Source organism: Gymnoscopelus braueri, assembly GCF_963280865.1.
Source record: "Gymnoscopelus braueri genome assembly, chromosome: 3".
NCBI classification, from domain to species: domain Eukaryota; kingdom Metazoa; phylum Chordata; class Actinopteri; order Myctophiformes; family Myctophidae; genus Gymnoscopelus; species Gymnoscopelus braueri.
The window spans coordinates 30304064-30324737 of NC_137612.1; the positions used below are offsets into that span (position 1 = coordinate 30304064).

The window sequence follows — 20674 nt, forward strand, 5'->3', positions numbered from 1 at the left end:
TATATTGTGTGGGAGACTGCCATTGGCCATTCGGTTGCCAAAACCTTGATGTTTCATCTACTATGTTCTCTCTCTCTCTCTCTCTCTCTCTCTCTCTCTCTCTCTCTCTCTCTCTCTCTCTCTCTCTCTCTCTCTCTCTCTCTCTCTCTCTCTCTCTCTCTCTCTCTCTCTCTCTCTCTCTCTCTCTCTCTCTCTCTCTCTCTCTCTCTCTCTCTCTCTCTCTCTCTCTCTCTCTCTCTCTCTCTCTCTCTCTCTGATACAGACTGTTGACTTGAAAGCACATACAGTCATATGAACTGAAATCTCAGAGGCTGTGGGTTTATATTGTTTGTTTGCTTTTAGATGACCCCTGGTCGAGCTTTCATATGAGTCTATGAGATTCAGCTTTGAAAAAAAAACTAAAACACATGGCTCAGCTTCTTCTCATTTTGTACACCTCTCCCATCCACACCTGCTCCAAAAACACACACAATACACACCACCCTGTTGCCCCTCCCCCGTAATCGAGCATAAAGAATGTGCAATGTAAGCGGGTCCTCTGATTGGTTGTAGCTGATAAGCTTGTGGCCACTGGCCCATCCTCTTTCCCATCCTTGTTGCCATAACAGCCCCTTGTATCTAATGTCAATAGAGCACTGACTGGAGAGGAGATGAGAGGAGATGGGAGGGAGGAGCAGAGAGAGGAGATACAGTGAGTAGGGTAAGGGAGGAGGAGAGAGGATAGCCGACACAGCGGGAGAGTAAAAGTAATTGAGGAGAGTAGAGGAGACAAAAGGAGACGAGAAAGGGAATTACAAGAATCACAAGAATGTGGCAATACCTAAAACTACAGAGAAAGGTCAAAAGGTCAGGGTTTACTTTAATTTATCCACGAAGGAGCGAAGGGGGATTTTAAGTGAAATAAATATTTAGACCTTGGACAGATGTTTGAGGATGTGAGTGCTTGTGGTGAACAGTGGTGTTATCTTTTAGAAAATGAAAAGTTATTGATCAAATATATATAACACATTTTAATATGCATTATTTTTCCTCCATCAACCTAATTTTATAATCTGTTACTAATTTGAGTCTAAACGTTTGATGGGGTCCTCAATGGGAACTCAGTAAGCTCACTATAGCATAGCATGTGATTTCGGCCATTTTAGTTACTGTCCCAGACAATGTTCTCTTTGTTGACACATTATTTGCCATGAAATGGAGCATGGAATGGTCTTGAATGATTTAGTGTGACATGGTGTGGAAGAGTCAACCAGGGTAATTACCCCTGTAGAAAACACATGGTCTGAAAACAAAAAGCTTCATGTTGTTTCCACAACATCATCTCTGCTTGGCATGCCCATCAGATGACATAGGAAGCAGCAGTAATTCTCCAAACAAATATTTTGGTGACGGACAATATGTCATATGACATATCTTTCATTTCAGTACAATTATTCTATAATGGCCTTCCCCTCCATGTGCTTCTTCCATAAATGTCCCTACGACACTTGTTTTGCAATTAATAATAATAAAAACTGAACTGAAGAATGAACTGCTTCAACTGTTTTGACCACTGTTTTATCAAATTTCAGTGTCTCTCTTAAAATGTTGTAAAGTGGTACGCTTTCACTCCTCTTGTGAAACTGTGTAGTGTAAAGTTTTATCCGTAGTTCTGATTATTCACCAATTAACATGTTTGCATAATCAAAATACGAGAGTAGGGGCGCTCGGGTGGCACAGTGGTAAAGTAGGACGTAGGCTCTACGATTACGTCCTCCTGGAGGGGGCTCCTCACTGGCAGGTGAGTCAGTAGGATCCGACAGCAGTGACAACACAGAAATGTGTGTTGGGAGGAATCAATTGGCATAACGACTAAATTGTGGAGAAAAAGGGTGTAAAAAATAATTGGCGACTCTAATTTTAAGGGGAAAAAAGGGGGGAAAAGAAAAAAAAGTAGAGTCATCTGAGGACAGCTGCAGTATCCAATCCAAACTAAACAGATTTCAATTAATATGTCACTCGTTTCGAAACAAATAACATCTGCAAAGTATTCACTTGTGTGTCCTCGCTCCAAACTCCTCAGGGAGGCTCCTCTCTCCTCTCCTCCGGTCTTCGACAACTTTGTTTTCTTTCGGTTTTGAGCCAGTTCCATAAAAACATCATCAACACGCCCACTTGCTCGCTGTGAATTCACCGGACAATGACCGGGTCTAATCACACATTGAGCCTATAACCTCATTCCCAGTTATGTTTCATATTACTCACTCAATGTCTCACTTATGGGGAGAGCGCCCTCTGGCATGATCACAGAAGCATTTAATATACACTTCCAGACAATTAATTGGCTGGATCAAGGTTGCACCAGGCCACGTCAGCAGGCTACCACCCCCTTTGTGCTACATAAGGAACTGCCGTGGCCCGGTGCGTTGTTCAAATGTTCCTTCTCGCAGATATCACAGAGCACACTATCTCTCAGTCTGAGCCACAGTCGAGTAGTTTAACAGTTCACCACAAGGACAGGAGCGGACGGCGAAGGCTACCGACAGCTTTCTGAGATTTTAGCAGCATTAAAAAAATCCTGCATTTAAGCTCTTCTTCAGAGAAGTCTTTTTGAGAAGAGTTAGCCCACAGTTACCTGCGGTGGCTCGCTGTTTTTCTGTTTAGCTTCAGCGCTAACACTTCCTTGAGCTGCATACGCTTGATTCTAGCAACATTCCGTGCTCTCAATAAGCCGATTTAGAGCTATCATATATATAAACTGCGGACGTTTCTCCCCCGCAGCTTCATCAGCTGAGCCGCGGAGGCTGTAACACTACTCTACGCTACACAGAATAGCTAACGCTAAACGTTCGTTTTTTTATTCCGGATGTGACTGCACCGCCCCTGGTGCATGCAGTCCTCAGTGTGGGTTCCAGACAAGGGCGTAAACCCCATAGCCTGACAGATCAGGACTTCGAGATAGGTTTCTGGGCAATACAGGGGTTTATTAAGTCTCCCATAAGCAAGACATTGAGTGAGTAATATGAAAACAAACGTAATCCCGGTTATTTGAGTATTATGCGCAAGATGTCTCGTCGAAACACCCCCCTTGCTTGATTTAAAGTGAGGAAGGAAAATGCTTATCTTGTATAACGCACCGGGCCACGGCAGTCCCTTATGTAGCAAAAAAGGGGGGTGGTAACCTGCTGTAGTGGCCTGGTGCGACCTTAATCCAACCAATGAATTGTCTGGAAGCGCATAATAAATGCTTCTGTTATCATGCCAGGGGGCGCTCTCCCATAAGCGAGACATCTCGCTAGTAATACTCAAATAACCGGGGTTAAGCTTGTAACCTATCGTTTTATCTCCATCTCATGAGGTGATAAAGACAAAGTATTACTGCCAAAAGTCTCTAAGTGTCTTTATTGTTTAATTAACTCATAATTAACTGACAATAAAAGGGCTACGGTACATGTTGTTGAGCCTATACTGGAACTTCCTGTAGCCCCGCACTTCCTGTACTTCCTGTTAGACACTATCGGCACTAATGAGCCTGTGAGGCTCAATTGGTCATTTCACTGACTTTGTACTGGGACGCTGTCATTGAAGTCTGTTACATATCCGGGCCAACTGATTCGGACATTTGCATTCTCACATAGTACAGGCCCTCTGGGTAATGTCTAGATAAGTTAAGGGGTGCATGTATGAAAGCAGCTCAAATGACCTAGACTAGACCTAGACTCTTCTAGGTCATTCTCATAAGCTCTCCTCTCTGTCACTTCCTATCTATTTAGATAGAATAAGAATAATCTTAATTTATATTGCAGGTACATTTCCACACATGAGGCATTTGTCTCGGTGGGGCTTGTGCATTACAATATTGTTGTAGGGTGCATTTTGGTGTACTGTACATAAATAATTAATTTGCCATAAAAATCTGTTTTTATATTTATAAACAGAATTAGTTCTATTAGATACCCCCAGGGGCGGCCTTAATGATCTGGGGGCCCGTTTCAAGAGCTCATATGGGGCCCCCATATGCACCCCCCCCCCCCCAAAAAAAAAAAACAATATATATATATTTTTTTTTATTAAAAAATAATTTGTGGACTGAAGTTGGTTTGCTTCCACAATCCATAATGATGCATTTTCGAACAAAATTAATTAGGCTATTTGCACTTCCACCATGGACAGACAGCTAAAACAACTCACTCACATGATTCACTTGAGCTGAGCTCATCCTCTTCTTGCATGAAATTCTTGGACGTCGGCCAGCCGGAGGCGGGCCCTGGACTGGGATGCGAGTCAAAAAAAAAAAAAAAATTATATATATATTTTTTTGTGAGGTTGGGGGCCCGTTTCAATTGAAACGGGTGAAACATAGGAAAGGCCGCCACTGGATACCCCACTACCCCAGTTTTGTATAAAAAGGTGCATACATTTTGCTATGTGCCATGCATTGCTTATTAAATTTCAATACGAGTAAAATATCATAAAATGTAAAAGATATTACTCAACTTAAGTGTATTGATCATTTAGTAATACAATTATATTTGTTAAGAAGAAATTGTTTGTGTGGGGGCGTAGCTCTTAAATGATTGTCCACCCTGTGCTCACAGCCTGGGTAGGGAGGAGAAGTATACAGTCTGTGCTCGTCTTTGGCATCTCGTTTCTAAACAATCCATACATTTTAGGTACTGCAAGAAATAAGTTGCTCAATCATAAATTCAATACTTGGTACTTCCATACAGTAGCCCGTGTCTGTCCATCTCAGGTGGTGTCAAGTGTGTACATCTATCTAGTTCACACCCATTTTAGGCCATAGTGCGCTCCTAGTTGGCTGCTGCTGCTGGTATGAATTCAGTGTTCAGTGCACAGTCTATGCTTCAGTGGCGGTACATTCATCAGCTGAGGTGACAAGCTGACTTTCCTATATAGACATATTTTCTTTAAATAAGTTTGTCCAAGACTTCTCCACGCTTAACATGTCCACCCTGCCTGCATAAAATATGCCAGAAGTGATTAGAATACAATATATGCAAGTCCCCAATAGCCTAATCAATATGTTGTTTGACCCAGAAAAAATTGCAATAGTAATCATTCAAGGTTTTATGTGATCCCTAGGGTCATCTAAATAACATATTAAAAGTATACCATTATATACAGTGGATCAGGGATCCCCCATTGGTCTGGAAAATTGGCCTGCCCATTGGTCTGGAAAATGTTAGGTTAGTGTGAAGGTTAGGGTAAGGCTTTGGGTTAGTAATAACGGACGCCGTCAGACGTTTAATATCAGCACACAGACTGAAACCTTAAAAAATTAGGCCAAGCTTGAAACATAGCTGACATGTACTCCATGTCCTCCTCCAAATGTTGCCACGACATGTGTATGAATACATAGTTGAAGTTAAAATTATTCATACACCCAGGGAAATGTGAGAAATGTCTGATATAGTTGATATGGGATAATATCATAATTTAAAAATGTATTAAAATAATGATGTTAACCAAATCAATCCATGGTGTCCATTTGTCAAAAGATTTCCATTTATTTTTTTTATTAACAAATAGTGAAATTAGCATATCCACAAGCTCACGATGTGATGCATTGTGAGCTTGTAGATTGGCTATTTTTTGCCACCTGTTTCTATTTACAAATTGATCACTACCGTAACCTTTTTTCTTTTTTTTTTTTTACTTTATTCTTGATTTACATTGTCAGCCTCGTTAAAAGCATTACGTATCCAGTTAGGATAATATTTTGCAGAAACATTTAGCCCGGACAGTTGGCATAGGGCAGGCTAACCGTCTGGGCACCTAGGCTGGTAATCCCGACGGACTTGGCTGCATGTCACTCCCCATCTCTCTCCCCAGTTCCTGTAAGCCTCTTTAAAATATAGAAACGTTCTTGATAAGAAACTTCATCATCATCCGTTGACCGCAGTCGGACAAGCCACTCTCTGGTTTATCTCCCATTGCTTTGGCCAGATCTTCCACTTGGAGTCCAGTGTCTCTGGCAATAGCATCTAGATACCTAAATGGCCTTCTTCCTCAGTCAGAGATGATAAGAAGCTTAACTAACCTTATAGTAGCTTTTAGATTTTACAATATCCTTTAATTTGTTGTAGATTTTAAAGTGTACTACTATATTCTTACCCATTAAGGTTAAATTGACTTCTGTGATGGGAAGACTACGTGTCCCTTCAGCTGCTGTAAGACTTCAACATCTACTGATCTCAGCTTCAAATATACTGTATAAAGGGAGGGAGTACTGTGTGTGAGGGCCCGTTCTTTCGCACGAACGCTTGCGCGCGCACGCACGCACGCACGCACGCACGCACGCACGCACGCACGCACGCACGCACGCACGCACGCACGCACGCACGCACGCACACACACACACACACACACACACACACACACACACACACACACACACACACACACACACACACACACACACACACACACACACACACACACACACACACACACACACACACACACACACACACACACACGCACACACACACACGCACACACACACAGAGCTGGCAGGCAGACACTCAAAGGAGTTTCAACCCCTTATTATTTATACAGTTATATAGCTCAGATTATATTTTTTGGGGAACATGAAATAATTACCGAGGTCTGGACCTCAGTGGCCTCATAGCTGGCTGCGGCCATGGGAACAATGATACATCAACATTCAAAAACACACTTTTATACCTCTGATATATTTTGCATGTGTACGGAACAATTTATACCCAGTTTAGATGTGCAGACAACACCATAGCAACAGTGCAGATTAGAACAAACTGTAAGCAGAACATTTGGCAAACAAATTGGGTGTTGGGATAGTGGTACCCCAAATACAGGCATAAGACAGAATATCCTCTAAAGGTATTTTATTGGAAAGAATGACCGCAGAAAACAATATGAAACATTTCTCCTGGGTTGGGCTCTTTTGTTTTTTACTTAGATTGACTAGACTACTTATAGTGCACGACTACAGTATTCTATACCTGTGATGTAAATTGATATGCAAAGTGAAATGTTGGTGGGAAAATGTTCCCCCTCAAACATTTGGGGAGCAAAACAAAACCATAACATTCTGTCCTTCTACAAGAGTTTCACTGCAAGTGAAAAACTATGACCTGCTGTGGTAACTGCAGTAACCCAAACCACCTTTCTCTCTTTCTCCTTCTCTGGCGTATCTCTACCTCTCGGCATTAGCATAGCGTAGGTGTTGATTTAGCGGCCAATCGAACACTGGCCGCCAGCAGTTACATATATCAAGACTGAGACAGAGAGAGAGAGAGGAAGAGAGAAAGCTGACATTTGTATTCTGTTTATTTGTTATACTTGAATCACAGATATTGTGGTAGAGTAATACATAGTAGTCATATTCATACAGCAATTGTTTTCTTTCTTATAAAGTATAGAGGAAAGAGGCAGTAAAGATGCAAGAAAGTGAATATCAAGATAAACATGTCAGAAGCTGATTTGGTCTGTACTACCATTATCTGGTACAGTCATATCTTGAGCCATTAGGGTGCCCCGCATTTAAAATTCATACAGATAATGAGAAACCCTGCATTTACATCTTTACAAAGATTAGATTAGACATCAACACGCTCTCGTTCAATATGAAAATGTCACATTGGTTACTGGTTATTGTAAGCCTGCCATTATGGTGCGTTTCGATTAATTGAAATATTTCACATTTGGCTTTAAGATTGACATGATTAGGCTATCCTATGCTGAAATATTGCAAATCACTTTGCTTTTGATTAAGTAGCCTATTAGGCCCATATACGGTAAGTGTGTAAAACCAAAGGAGCGTTGCTGTAGCTGACAGTTCATATTTGTGAATTACAGCACACTTAAACCTCCACATTAGTGTCCAACTAGACATTAACGCGTGAAGCTGCAATCAAGAACTTATTGTAATGATTTTTTTAAAATTTGAACTAATCTGTATGGTACAGTTATGTTAATAAAATATAACTACTAGCACATCTACAGTGGTTGGAGTCTGGTCTCCCTACACTTCCATTGGGAAATTTTGCCTCTGGTGTCAGGTAAGGGCAATACTGGTTGATAAGTATGTAGCATAGTAGCTATACTGCCTGGAGTTCACAAGCACATATCCCCTGGTCAAGCAGGGATTCCGTAAGCATCAGAGGGTCGACTTCTGAATAATGCTCAACTTGATTTCCATTGGTGGCCAACAAGATAAGCAACAGGGCCCTACGTAATCTATTTTGCTGTTTCAGGAAACAGGTAGGCTACTCTGAACTCCCATTCAGTATCAAATGTTGAAGGCTGGATGTGCTATGTCTATGTGTAAGCTGTAAGCAGTAAGGACTCCGTCTTTTACTTTATGATCTGTTTTTATGTGTTTGTTTGTTTTATTGTTTTTAACATTAATACATTCTAATTGTATGTAATGGAAACAGTGAGGTTCTCTTATAAGCCCCCCTAGACAACTATCTGTCATCTTTCCCAGGAAATAACTAGTTTATAATGCATATGTATCCATTGCTATATATTCTGTTGTGCAAATCTAATAAATGACAAATAAATGACTCAAAAGATATCACCATATTCCCATTGATCATCTAATTCACGGGTTCCCAACTTGTGGTCCAGGCCCCCAGGGGTCCTTTGGGTGGTTCCAGAGGGTCCCCAGCTGAGCTACATTATTGACAGCTAGGAATAGGAAGGAACCAAATGGACCCTTTAGTAGACCCACTGGTCTGTATTAATTCTTTGAGAGTGTCTACAAATGGAACAAAATTGACCCATTTGGTTCCATTTGTACACTCTCAGAGTTCAATTAACATTGTGGATTTACAGTGTAGAGTGGGGTCCCAGAGATACAATTCACATGGAGATGGGCGGTCCGTACGTGGTATAAAACACATCAAACTGGGGGTCATTGAAATGAAAAGGGTTGAGAGATCACTATAATCTAATTAGATCCACCTTAAAACGGGTAATCCCTCCCCTCTGTTTTCCGCGGCGGGGCTCTCGCTTCAAGTGTTGCCATATTTTGTGAAAGAAATAAGCAACCAGGTCTAGGAAAACGAGCCCAAAAGAAGCACATAAGCACTTTAAACCATCGGCTATATAATAAATAGCCAATAACCAATAGCTATATAATAGCCGATCAACAAGCTCACAACGCGTCGCATCACGACGCGTTGTGAACTTGTAGATCTGCTATTTTAAAAAACTCTTGAAATAAAATGTAGAATATTTGGAATATTTTTGAAACATTCTAACAACACAAATGCTCCCTGGGCACAAAACATTTGACAATATTAGAGAACCACTGGTTTTAAAAAAAATCAAAAATTAAGCGAGCCTAAATAAGCAAGTACACTACACGTTAGAAACCAGACGACACAAGTAACTTTACAGAAATATATGCCCAAAGTCGCTTATAATAACGCAACATGGCAACACTGCTCGCTTCCCTCTTTTGGTTTTCCAGCCACGAAAATCACGGAACTGTCTGTGCTCTAAATATTCCCCTCGTCTGGAGCGGCGAGGTTCAGTTGATCTGCACTTACCCACTCTGAAGAAGCCCAAAGAAACAATTTCCCTTGTAGATATAATCCGTGGATCTGGGCTGTTCTTCTCGTGTTTTATTTTCCTCCTCTTTGGAGAAGAAAGGGGGGCTTTTCGTTGGTTTGGCTTTTGAAAGTGAAAAGTCGTGGATTTGTACTTTTCCGGTGGGGGGGCTGTGACTGTTGCATGGCGACGACCTGATGCTTTAGCTTATTAATCTTTCGAAGAAGTCAACCGATTTTAGAAACTATAAAAGAAGAGCTTATCAGCTTATAAAATGAAGCCTGCATGTCTCTAAAAAAAACTGATTCCCTTCGTCTGACTGCCCTCCTTCCTTCTTTCCTTCCTTACTTCCTTCCTTCCCTAACCGCTGCAGTTGTCAAGTTGGATTGAAGCTCCGATGGGAGATAATCAAACCCATACAATTAACAACACAACATCATCTGCATAGCGACAAACGAATAGTCATTTTTTTCCTCCAAAGAAGAGTTGACCTGCACGCATCTCACAAGAAGATCAACCTCGAGACGTTCCATTGTGACTGAAACGAGAGAAAGAGGGTACATTTTTCATCATCAGAGACAGACGGGGACTTGGATTTTAAAGCTTTCTTTTTAAAGGGACTGACTGTCTCATTTGGTGCCACTGACTGCGGTGTGTCATGTTCTAGCTGTCTACACTGTTGAGGTAAGAACCGATCTGTTGCGTTTTTGTTGACATGCACACTTTCTATCCACAGGTGTGAATCTGTGAAATCACAGTTTTGGGGACATTGCTGTAGTTTGCTGTATTTTTTTTTTTACATGCAACCAACCAGGGAGGGATCCTCGTTGCATCACTGGAAAACATCTCGTAATTTGTCAGTTAACCACTTAAACCTCATATGGGTAAACCGGAGTCCCACAGGGCTCAATACTAGTATCTTTTCTGTTATTGTGGGGAAAGCTGTCGCTGTAAATAGCCGATCGACAAGCTCACAACGTGTCCAGTTGTGAGCTTGTCGATCTACTATTTTCAGAGAAAGCTTTCCCCACAAATCAATACGGATGCTGGGGTTTAAGTGGTTAAACCAGCGATGATTTTTGTCTATTTGTTTTTTTGTTTTTCCCCCCCTTTCCTTGTGGGGTGGAAACAAACACCGGTTTTGTTCGGATTTTATTCTCGTTAGTTTAATGAGTGGGGTTGTTTGGCAGGCAGACTGTCTAATGTCTCCCTGTGTCTTATTGCAACAGTTTGCTCTCATGGAATTTGACAGGCACCCTATTATTTCACCATTAGGACCCCGGCTCGCTGGTTGGGTAACGTGCAACAATAGTCTCTGAGCAACACTGTATGTAAACTGAAGGTGTGTCATGAAGAATGTGGTGCATATGTAGGGTGGCTTATTGTTTGTAGTGCCTTCGGGATAAGCTTGTTTGGCTTGCTGGAGCAGCTCTACCGACATTAACACACACAATAACAGGGCTACACCCCTTGTGCTTTTCTGTCAATCGTAACTAAAGTGTTTGTAAAATAGTCTATGGTGGTCCCATGAAAAAGGACAAACTAAGACCTGTCTTTTTATTTTTTTTATTGTTCTTTTTTATATATTTTTTACTAATTTGGATTTTTGTTAAATACATTTAATCATTTTCTTTAATTAAATATAAAAAAATCCCCAAATTATTTTTTTTCAAATAAAAATATAAAGTAAAAATAAAAGGGGCATAAGTAGTTTAGACGAAAACCCATCTCTGTTTAATTGCCTCTCGTTTTTGCCTCTAAAGTAAACCCTTCTTACGTCATTTGCGAAGATGGGCGTATATATATGAAAGCTCCTTCTCTGTCCTGTTGTTGCCTCCTCCTCCTCCTCCCCTGTGTTTCTGGGTGTGTCCTCACGCTATTGCGTCTCAGGAGGAAGAGGGAGACCCCGCATATTGGTTCATGACTCCAGCCTTGCTGTGTGACCTCCAAACGAGGGCATTTCTCCTTTTACGTTTCCCTCCTATAGGGGAGAAAATGTAAAAGGAGAAATGCCCTCGTATACTACCATGCGAGTTTCGCGGATGAGCATATTATTTATAACAACTAAATAGGAAGCAATGTTTGTGCTTTGTGTCGAATAAAAACCTAATATTTGAGCATGAGTTTGCATTCAGCACCACGAGTCAACTTGGCAATGCATGGGCAGGGCATATGAATAACATAAATCACTATTGTAGACTGCTATGGAGAGTTAGACCCTACCTCAAAGCTATATACTAAGCCTGTGGCAAATAGTCTTACAGGTCTTTCCTCTCCCTTTTGATATTAATCCGGCATCTCAGATCTAGTCTGTTATATAAGGCTACATCAATTATTTGTCTTGACTGCAGAGACTAAAGCCTGTATTGTAGATAAGGGTGCTTTGCTTTCTCATCAGTAATTGATTGCTGTTTAGAATATAATTGAGCATTTATAGTGTTTTTCAAAACCTAATTTGCAAAGAGATGTCATTCAGGCTGTACACATTTCTGTCTTATGACTATGAGGATATTATGTTGCATAGTTCCCATGCAAACTGGGATGACGTACCACAACAGTTATTTGATAGGTCTAAAAACCAGATGTAAAATAAATGGCTTTTAATTTTTTAAGTAAGGCAACTCCCTTCCGTATGTGGTTCCACACGGTGGACATTTGAAGAAAACCTTGGAAGGCTTGATGTTGGAGGGCTGTTGGAGAAATGGAGAAAAACTTTCTATGGTGAAGTGTAGCCTGTGAAAGACCAGTCTGTCTGTCAAACAGTTTTCATGTCATTTGTGGATAAAGTGATTGTGTGTGTGCGTGCGTGCGTGCGTGCGTGCCTGCGTGTGTTTCCCCTGCGGGCTAAGGGAGTTCAGAGCTGTGCACATCAAGCTGGGAAGACTCTGTTTGGCCTGCCAGCATCTGTTCTCTCTAATTAACAGACAACTGAGTATATGTGTGGGTGTGTTAGATAGTCAGAGAGAAGGACTTTTGAGTTCACATTGGGTGCATAGTTTGTGTGCGTGTTTGCACTGTATGTGCACACTTGTGCATGTGAGGTGTTGAGAAAAATGGGGCCCATACCACATTCTCCTTACACAACACGGTAGAATGGGCTCAGATATTTGATATTAAACCTTCTTACAGGCATATATATATGCTCCTCTGAGAGTGTAGGCTAGGTCTCTTAGTAGTTGCTGTTTTTATTTATTTGTGTTGCATTACACTTACCTGTCTTTCACCACAGTGGCTGATGCTGACCAGCATCCCTCGTTAGCACAGTAATTCAGTGATTCTCAATCTTTTCAATTTCAAGGACCCCCCCCCTCTTTTGATATGCATTGGGGAGCAGACTCCCAATTTGTACTGTAAAATCCTCAGTGTTAATAACTCACTCTTATGAGTTAAGCCCTGTTCAGATATACAAAATGTGCAGGCAATGTGTCAGCATATAAAATGTTGGTGTCGTGTGTGAACGTGCACCGAATTTAGAGTGGAGGCAATCTTGTTTTGGCATTTATGCCTGCTTGGGGACTACAACATTGCAGGCAAAGTCTTAGGCAAAGTCTTAGCATCATGATGTTGCTTGCATATTCTGAGTGTAACTTGGTGTTCAACATATATATATTTTTACATGAATGGAGGAGTGTTCAACAGTTGAACACTCCTCAGAGAGGGAGAGAGACAGAGAGAGAGAGATGTTCTAACAGATGACAACTTCCGTTCTCGGTTTTCGGGAGGTGTAGTTCCAGACTCTCACTCTATATAGCATTCGGAGATTGTGGAATAGTTGTCTGGCTACGCAAGACTAGTTGAGTGGTCGAGCGACAGACACTGTGTTATTTTTTGGGGGGGGGAGTAAAGCAAGCATGCCTTAATAGTGAGAGAGAGACCGTACCAGTGTCCACCACACAGCTGAACATAATATGCTTTAATTAAGGGGCCGTTTAAAAAAAGAGACATGAGATTTTAGGCTGCAGAAAAAACACCTCTGTTAACCCCCGCATCCCTGTGATAATGAATGATCATATCACATTATTATTCTGCCTGTAAATGGTTTTCATGGCTGTTTCCTCAGCAGAAAACCATTTGTTCTCCTTTTTTATTTCAATGGATTAAGTTACAGCTTATGATCATGACAACCCTAGTTGGATGGGTATTGCTAATGTCAATTATCAATATCATGGACTCCGCAGCTGGATTTGTACTGTATGCCTGAGGTTCTGTCTTACACCAGAACATTTGTTTTCGGAAGCTGCCCGAGGCATTTTTCCCTCTACAACAAACTTCAGCCACGTGTGATTTCTAAATTGCACAATCGTCATTGTGAATTCAGGCAATTTCTGTGCAGTCCTACCTGGAATCAGTGATGTAGCCTAGCACAGATGAAATGGAGGCGTCAGCTGGGATCGTGATTGAAGAATTGGGCCATTTCAAAGTGTCCCCATGACATACACTTATGTAATGTGTGTGTGATCACTGATCATGTCCTACAGCTCTTGCTTGGCAGGTGTTCGGTGGGCGAGAATGTGGGGGTTTGAAAAAAAAAGAAAGAATCCACACAACAGGATTGTAAAAAATTACTTGTGTTCTTTCTCTCCGTCTCGCACCATAATTCAGCTCTCTTATGATGCCATTTCCCCTGATGCCTCGGTCACCATTCTCCTCTGCTTATCCTCTTATCCTCCACCACCCACCACATGCTCTTCTAAACCCTCTTCCTTTCTCATCTTATCTCATCTCATCTCAGGTACTCTCCTCTCCTCTCGCCACTTTATGGTTGAGTGGTCTGTCTGGGTGTAGAGTTGGTTCCTGACCCAGTCATGCTAAACCCCCTTCCTCATTCGAGAGGCCCTTGGGTGCCCCTACACACACACACACACACACACACACACACACACACACACACACACACACACACACACACACACACACACACACACACACACACACACACACACACACACACACACACACACACACACACACACACACTTTCTGTGCTAAATAAGCATGCATGCCTGGGACCCTGGGTTGGTTTACATTTTGTGAACAGGGGATGAGAGATGGGGAACAAGAAAACAATGGGGAGAGAAGCATAGAAAGAGTTAATGTTATGGTTACATGTTGATATATGCTGAGAAAAGCCTTGTGAAGTCTCCTATTTACAATTCTCTTACCTCTGGGGGATTATTGTTATGTTGCTGTGACATTGTCAAGTCAGGTGTGTCTGTGCTATTCCTAAATCATATTTTTGGTGGAGACAAGTCATTCAGCTACTGTAGGTGTTGAATATCACTGGCATGTATGTGACGAACAGTAGCAAGCTCATGTGTGTGCTGTTCATATTTAGCACAGTGTGGGAGTGTAGGCTATGTGATGGCGCCAACTGTCAACACACACACACACACACACACACCTGCACAGTAATTTATGTGTGATATATTAAGTATGTTCTGCAAGTCCCTATGGAGCCTTGAGGGATGTTGCAGCCTTGACAGCAGCTGATGGTGTTGATACTGTGTGGAGAGGAAGGAAGAGGCTGGGTAAACCAACCGCAGCCACATCATACAACACAGAAAGATTAGAGCAAGACCGATATATTGTTTAAGCCAATACAGTAAATATCGCCCATTATTTGACTTTTTCGGAATCAGCAATTATGCAACTGATGTGTCCTGTTTTTTTTTATCCATTTAAGTCCCAATTTTGGGCATGTCATATTATAGGCAACATTTTAGAAAAGTTTATTTTTTAGATACCTTTAAAAAAAGAAAAGTTTGTTTTAGAACAATTTCGTCTTGGGCAGTAAAGTGTCTGATCTATCAAAAAGTTATTCTTGTTTTTATTTGTTTATAGTGTTAAAATAGAAACTTTAACTAACAAATATCGATCAAAACATCTGGCCCAGAAAGCCGGCATGGGTCTGGCGAGATTAACAATGATGCTGGCTAGATAAGTAAAATGCTTTTTTCCAACTTCCTGATAGTGTAACCTACTTACAGTAAGTAGGGCTCCACACAATCAGATGACATGTTGCATGTAAACGCATACACGCTGCATTCATACACAAATGAATTACTCTATAGGTGCAAGCAGCCATGTGTATCAGATTGCAGCAGTAGCATATCATATTGTGTTCCTGCCCTGGGAACAAATGCACCTCTCATAATGCAGACAGCTTGCTGAGCCATCATCTGGCTAGCATGCTGACAACAGAGGCAGACATAAAGGTAGCTCTCCACCGCACCAACGTCGTCGTCAGTAAGCATTGGAAAGCGCCTGTTGCCGAAAATCTGCTGTCGAATGGGCAGTGTGTACACTGTCGCGTCGGAAGTTGTAGGGAAGCGTCAAAAGCCGACGAGCAAGTTCGGTCGTCTTTCGACCGCCGGGTAGCAGCTGGGCTACCCGGCGGAGAGGAGATGGAGCTCTCTGGTTGGCTGCTAGGGAACCTTTCTAAAACTACTACAGCTGCGCGGTCATCCCTATGTTCCCTGGGTTCTATGTTCCCCCACTAGGGTTAGGTTTAGGTTTAGGGTTAGGTAAGCGGGGAACATAGAACCCGGGGAACAGACACGCTCCCACAGCTGCCTGCATGTTTGCAGAGGTTTTGAGTTTTTCAGTGGGGTGGGGGGGTAATGATCACAGGATCACCGAAGAAGAGTACACCCAGAAATCACAACAAAATTAAGCTGGTTTCGTGTAGTGTTATAGGATTCATAAAAGTAATTTTTTATCTGCTTTCTGTTTTTTTTTGTGTGAAAACAAGCCACATTCAACTGGCCATAACTATGGAATGGATTACCGCGACCGGACAATTCCCCCCCCCCCCGATTCTACTAGACCCCTGTGTGTGTGTGTGTGTGTGTGTGTGTGTGTGTAACGAGGCGATCGCCGTGAGGACGGTGATCACGAAAAATATTCCATGATTTTTCAAATGTACAGTAAAATCGCTCGTTTTCGCTGGCAGTGGGGTGACACTATTACACTATTTACTCTGGCAGTTAAAGAGTTAATCATTTTTCAAATGATTTGTTGAAAAAGACATCAAGCCATAGTAGCCGTCTGTCGTGTCGGCTCTCAGGTGCATTCAGCAACCTTCCAACCGACTGATATCCCGACTTCATTCGACTGCGGTAGTAATCTGTAGTAGTTTGTTTGATGGAGAGCTACCTTAAGAGTCAGAGAGTTGACAATAGGAGAGGCTAAGACCTTCATAATGGAGAAGGGAATCTTGTATGCTTAATGTTGAACACAGGTGCATGTCATCACTCCACATGTTGCCTGTGTGGAAAATGCTACATTTAAGGTAGCACTTGGATACAGACCTACTTGTGACATCAGACTAAAAATCTGGTTCATCACACATGTCAGATGTCATCCTCTGCCTCTACCTCATTCTTCACAGTGTAAATCACCTTTTTAATGCTGAAAAAGTGGAAAGTACATCTATATGTACACTAGTTAAAAATGTTAAATGCTGATTTTTGGATTACTGATTCCACAGCTGGCTCTAGATGGCTTGTAAAGTCACTCTTGAGTCTGTGGAGATCTGAACCATAGTGCGAAAAAATGACAGCCATTGTGTGTGAGGGGAAAGGGAGAGAGAGGGAGAATTTATGAGGGAGAGAAGGGGGTAAGGACATGTTCACTCGTTTACAGGGCTCACCATGGCTACAGTCTTATACTAAACATAAGCCAGTGAACAGGGAGGAGGAGGGGAAGCCAGGAGGAAGTAGAGTGCAGATCGTTTCCTCATGTTGTGCTGGCAGTTTCTATCGCGCCTCCCGTATCTCCTTGTTTCGCCTGCCTTTTGTTTTCACCTGTATTCAGTATTGTCAGCTTCTCCCACCTTCTGACTTCACACCCATACTTTTTGTTTTGGAGCACTTTTATTGGCACGTGCAAGTTGTTTAAATGTGTGTGTAGACGTAGTGTGTGTGCGCTTCACACAATAAACAGCCCTGGTATGTCAAGCCTGTGAGATAACTAGCTTACTGGGACATCAGCCAAGAGGGAACTCGCCAAAACCCCTCACTCCCTGCACCACAGATGCGTGCACACACACACGCACACGCACACAACCACAAACAGCAATCTTTTATTGTCTCTCTCCCTCAAAGTATGATTTTGACTTGTTACTGTACATGACTGTAAAAAAGAAATGGTAACCTGTGGACTGTGCTGTATGTTTGGTGAATGGTAAACTCTGGACTGGGCTGTGAGTGTGGTGAATGGAATGCTGCCTTCAGTTGAGAAACTAGGCGTGGCACCATGTTTGGACAATGCGACTAGAGGCAGCCATTCATCAACTGTAGTGTTTATATGGACACACACACACACACACACACACACACACACACACACACACACACACACACACACACACACACACACACACACACACACACACACACACACACACCATATTAATCACCTATACACCTTGCATTCAAAGCATGACTTTTTAAAAGAAGTGCAGCTCAGCTATTACATGCACATGGAACTAAAGGACAACAGCATACTCATACAATACATTTAAATAAACAAGTGCAATATAAAAATGGAAAGATGCTAAGAGGAAAATAGGATAAAATGTATCACCTAAATGCGTGTCGTTCAAATAGGTTTTTAAGAAGAGATTTAGCCCACGTGATGACACTGAGCTCATAATTCTAGTTTCAGAATAGAGAAATAGAAAGAGGAAGAGAGAGGAGGAGGGAAAATGCTGGTGTGGAAAATGTCTCAACCTTTCCATAAAGACCAAATTGTAGGCCACCCTTTGAATCATACAGTAAATTAATTCTTAAATCATGGATGACACAGCATTTCCAACAATCCTATTTCTTTTAGATACTGAGACCAAGTTTTTAAGTTGTATGAATTGCATTTTGACTGATGTTTTGATTTCCGGTCAAGTGAAATAGAAGCACACATAAACGTGGACATTTTGTAGATATCCTGGTTGTGGCAGAAATGTCCTCTGATTTCAAAGTTCACCAGTGTGACCAGTCACAAGGTGTGTGTGTGTGTGTGTGTGTGGGGGGGGGGGACACTCTGGCATTGTATATGAACTATGACACAATCATGAACAAAAATCCTGCACACTGCTCTTGCTCAGCAGCATCAGTTTTATTCAAATGATTTTACCCTATTATTATTATGGTAGCAATAAACTATATATTATAAATTAGCCCTATGGGTTAAGGCTAGGCATAGTGGTGTGGTAAGGACAAGGTTATAAATGCTGTTATTGGAAATCAATTGAAGGTCCACTCCTCATAGTTAAAATAAAAAGTGTATGTGTTTGCTATGTCCACTCTACACACCCCGCTATGCATACCGAACATTTCTCAATCTTAACAGACAAGAATCAAAGTGCACAGAAGACACAGCCGTCTTTCACCTATCCAACAAACACCCCTGTTACATCCTAACGTCCCATTTTCTCATCTCAATACACCCCAGACAAACATGTTCCCTGATTGCATTCTCAGAAACACCCTGGTCCCACCCACTAGCATGAATCGCAGCCTATGTTTTCCTCAACCAAACCTTGTTAGTGCTGATTCCATTAGTAGATAGGGTGACCCGTTTTAAAAAGACAATTGGGGCCAATGAAGGCGGAATTCTACTGCTGATGTGGTGATTTTGAGATGTGATATACAACAAGCAACTGATTGTTTAGCATCTTGTGACCAGGGGTAGAAGAGGAAAAAATATCATGCAAAACATTCACCTGAGTCGGAGCAATGCGTCCTTTGCTGGTAAACATTGTGTGTCTCTGTGACTTGAGTGTGTGTGTCTGTTTCCATCTGTCTATACGAGTGAATGACTCATGTACTCTAGTCTGCAGCAGTACAAACCAAAGCTGTTCTGTTTCCAAAAGACCAACTTCCTGACATTTGCAAATGCATTCGTCAGCTGTTTTGTGTGACATGTATCTGACTGGAAATGTCAGATATGGCTCTTTTCGACACACAAGTCCGTCATATGACAAAGTATAATTAGGCTTAAAGGTGACCTTGTTTTCCCACCTTGTGAGATTACTCACAGGTATACTTGGTGTATTATATTATGAATACATTTTTCAGGGAAGTCTAATCGATTATTGACTCATCAAACACATACAGAAAACAAAGCATATCGAGCCATGTAGGTCCTATTCGTTAAAATACTGTATATGCCAGCTCTTATAGGGAAGCCTGCAGATGATGTAACTGCAAGGCCAAAACAACTCTTACATGGATCCTGTATTCTATAGACTGTATCTAATGTGGTATGCCGCATGCAGGTAAGGAATTGTAATGACACACAACCCATAATTATTTTATTGCTGATGCCTAGCTGTTGCTGTGCCACACAGCAGTGTCTGGCTTCAATGCAGTCAACCTGGAATGTGTGCACACAGAGCAGGGTATACTGATCTCCTCCAATAACATCAATATACAAACGGGCTATACAAATCATGGATCAGAAATGGATGAGATGGCACCATTTTGGTATTTTAAGAAAACACAACCTTTTTACTTTTGAAAATGTTGTGTTTTTTTGTGCTATCAAATTGGTTTTTAAATGTTTACATAATCATGTTTCAGCTCTGTTTTCTAGACTGGTTGGTAGGTGTCAGAGCTCTGGTAGAGCAACTACATGAGCATCAACAAATGGTGACTGTATTGTTCCCATGTGCAAGAACGCATTCGGACAGTCTGCCTTCTCAGTAAAGCGGGTAAACCTTTGTAACTCTTTGCCTACTGCCTACGGTTCTAAAACTAGAGAGGGATGGTAATGTGTTTTGTGTTTAACAGAGGACTCAAATTATGGTTGAAATCAAATCGACTGTGCTCACATGTATAGTTCCCGATTGGTTATCTGAATGATTATGACTTATTTTGTTTTCAAGTTAATTTATTGGGTCTGATTTTGATGTTAATTATTTGTGTGTGTGTGTGTGTGTGTGTGTGTGTGTGTGTTTGTACACGTATGTACCCGATTGGGTTTTAGATTAGTGTTACTCTATTTTAGAGTAGCTGCCCCTGCAGCCTCCCTCTTATAGGGAGTGGATCCTACTACCTGGCAAGAATCAATCAACAGTCATTTACCCAGCTACACATTCCCATAGCCTATGACTGAACTAAACATTCCAATCGAG

The 20674-nt window shown here is 41.6% G+C and overlaps 1 protein-coding gene across 1 annotated transcript in view; it reads left to right on the forward strand.

The window, feature by feature from the left end:
* The first annotated feature begins 9476 nt into the window (after positions 1–9476).
* atp2b4 (ATPase plasma membrane Ca2+ transporting 4) overlaps positions 9477–20674 on the forward strand; it is a 122267-nt gene continuing 111069 nt past the window's right edge. The window contains exon 1 of the mRNA XM_080425215.1: positions 9477–10224. The gene's annotated coding sequence lies outside the window, so the exon portion shown is untranslated. The remainder of the gene's footprint in view (positions 10225–20674) is intronic.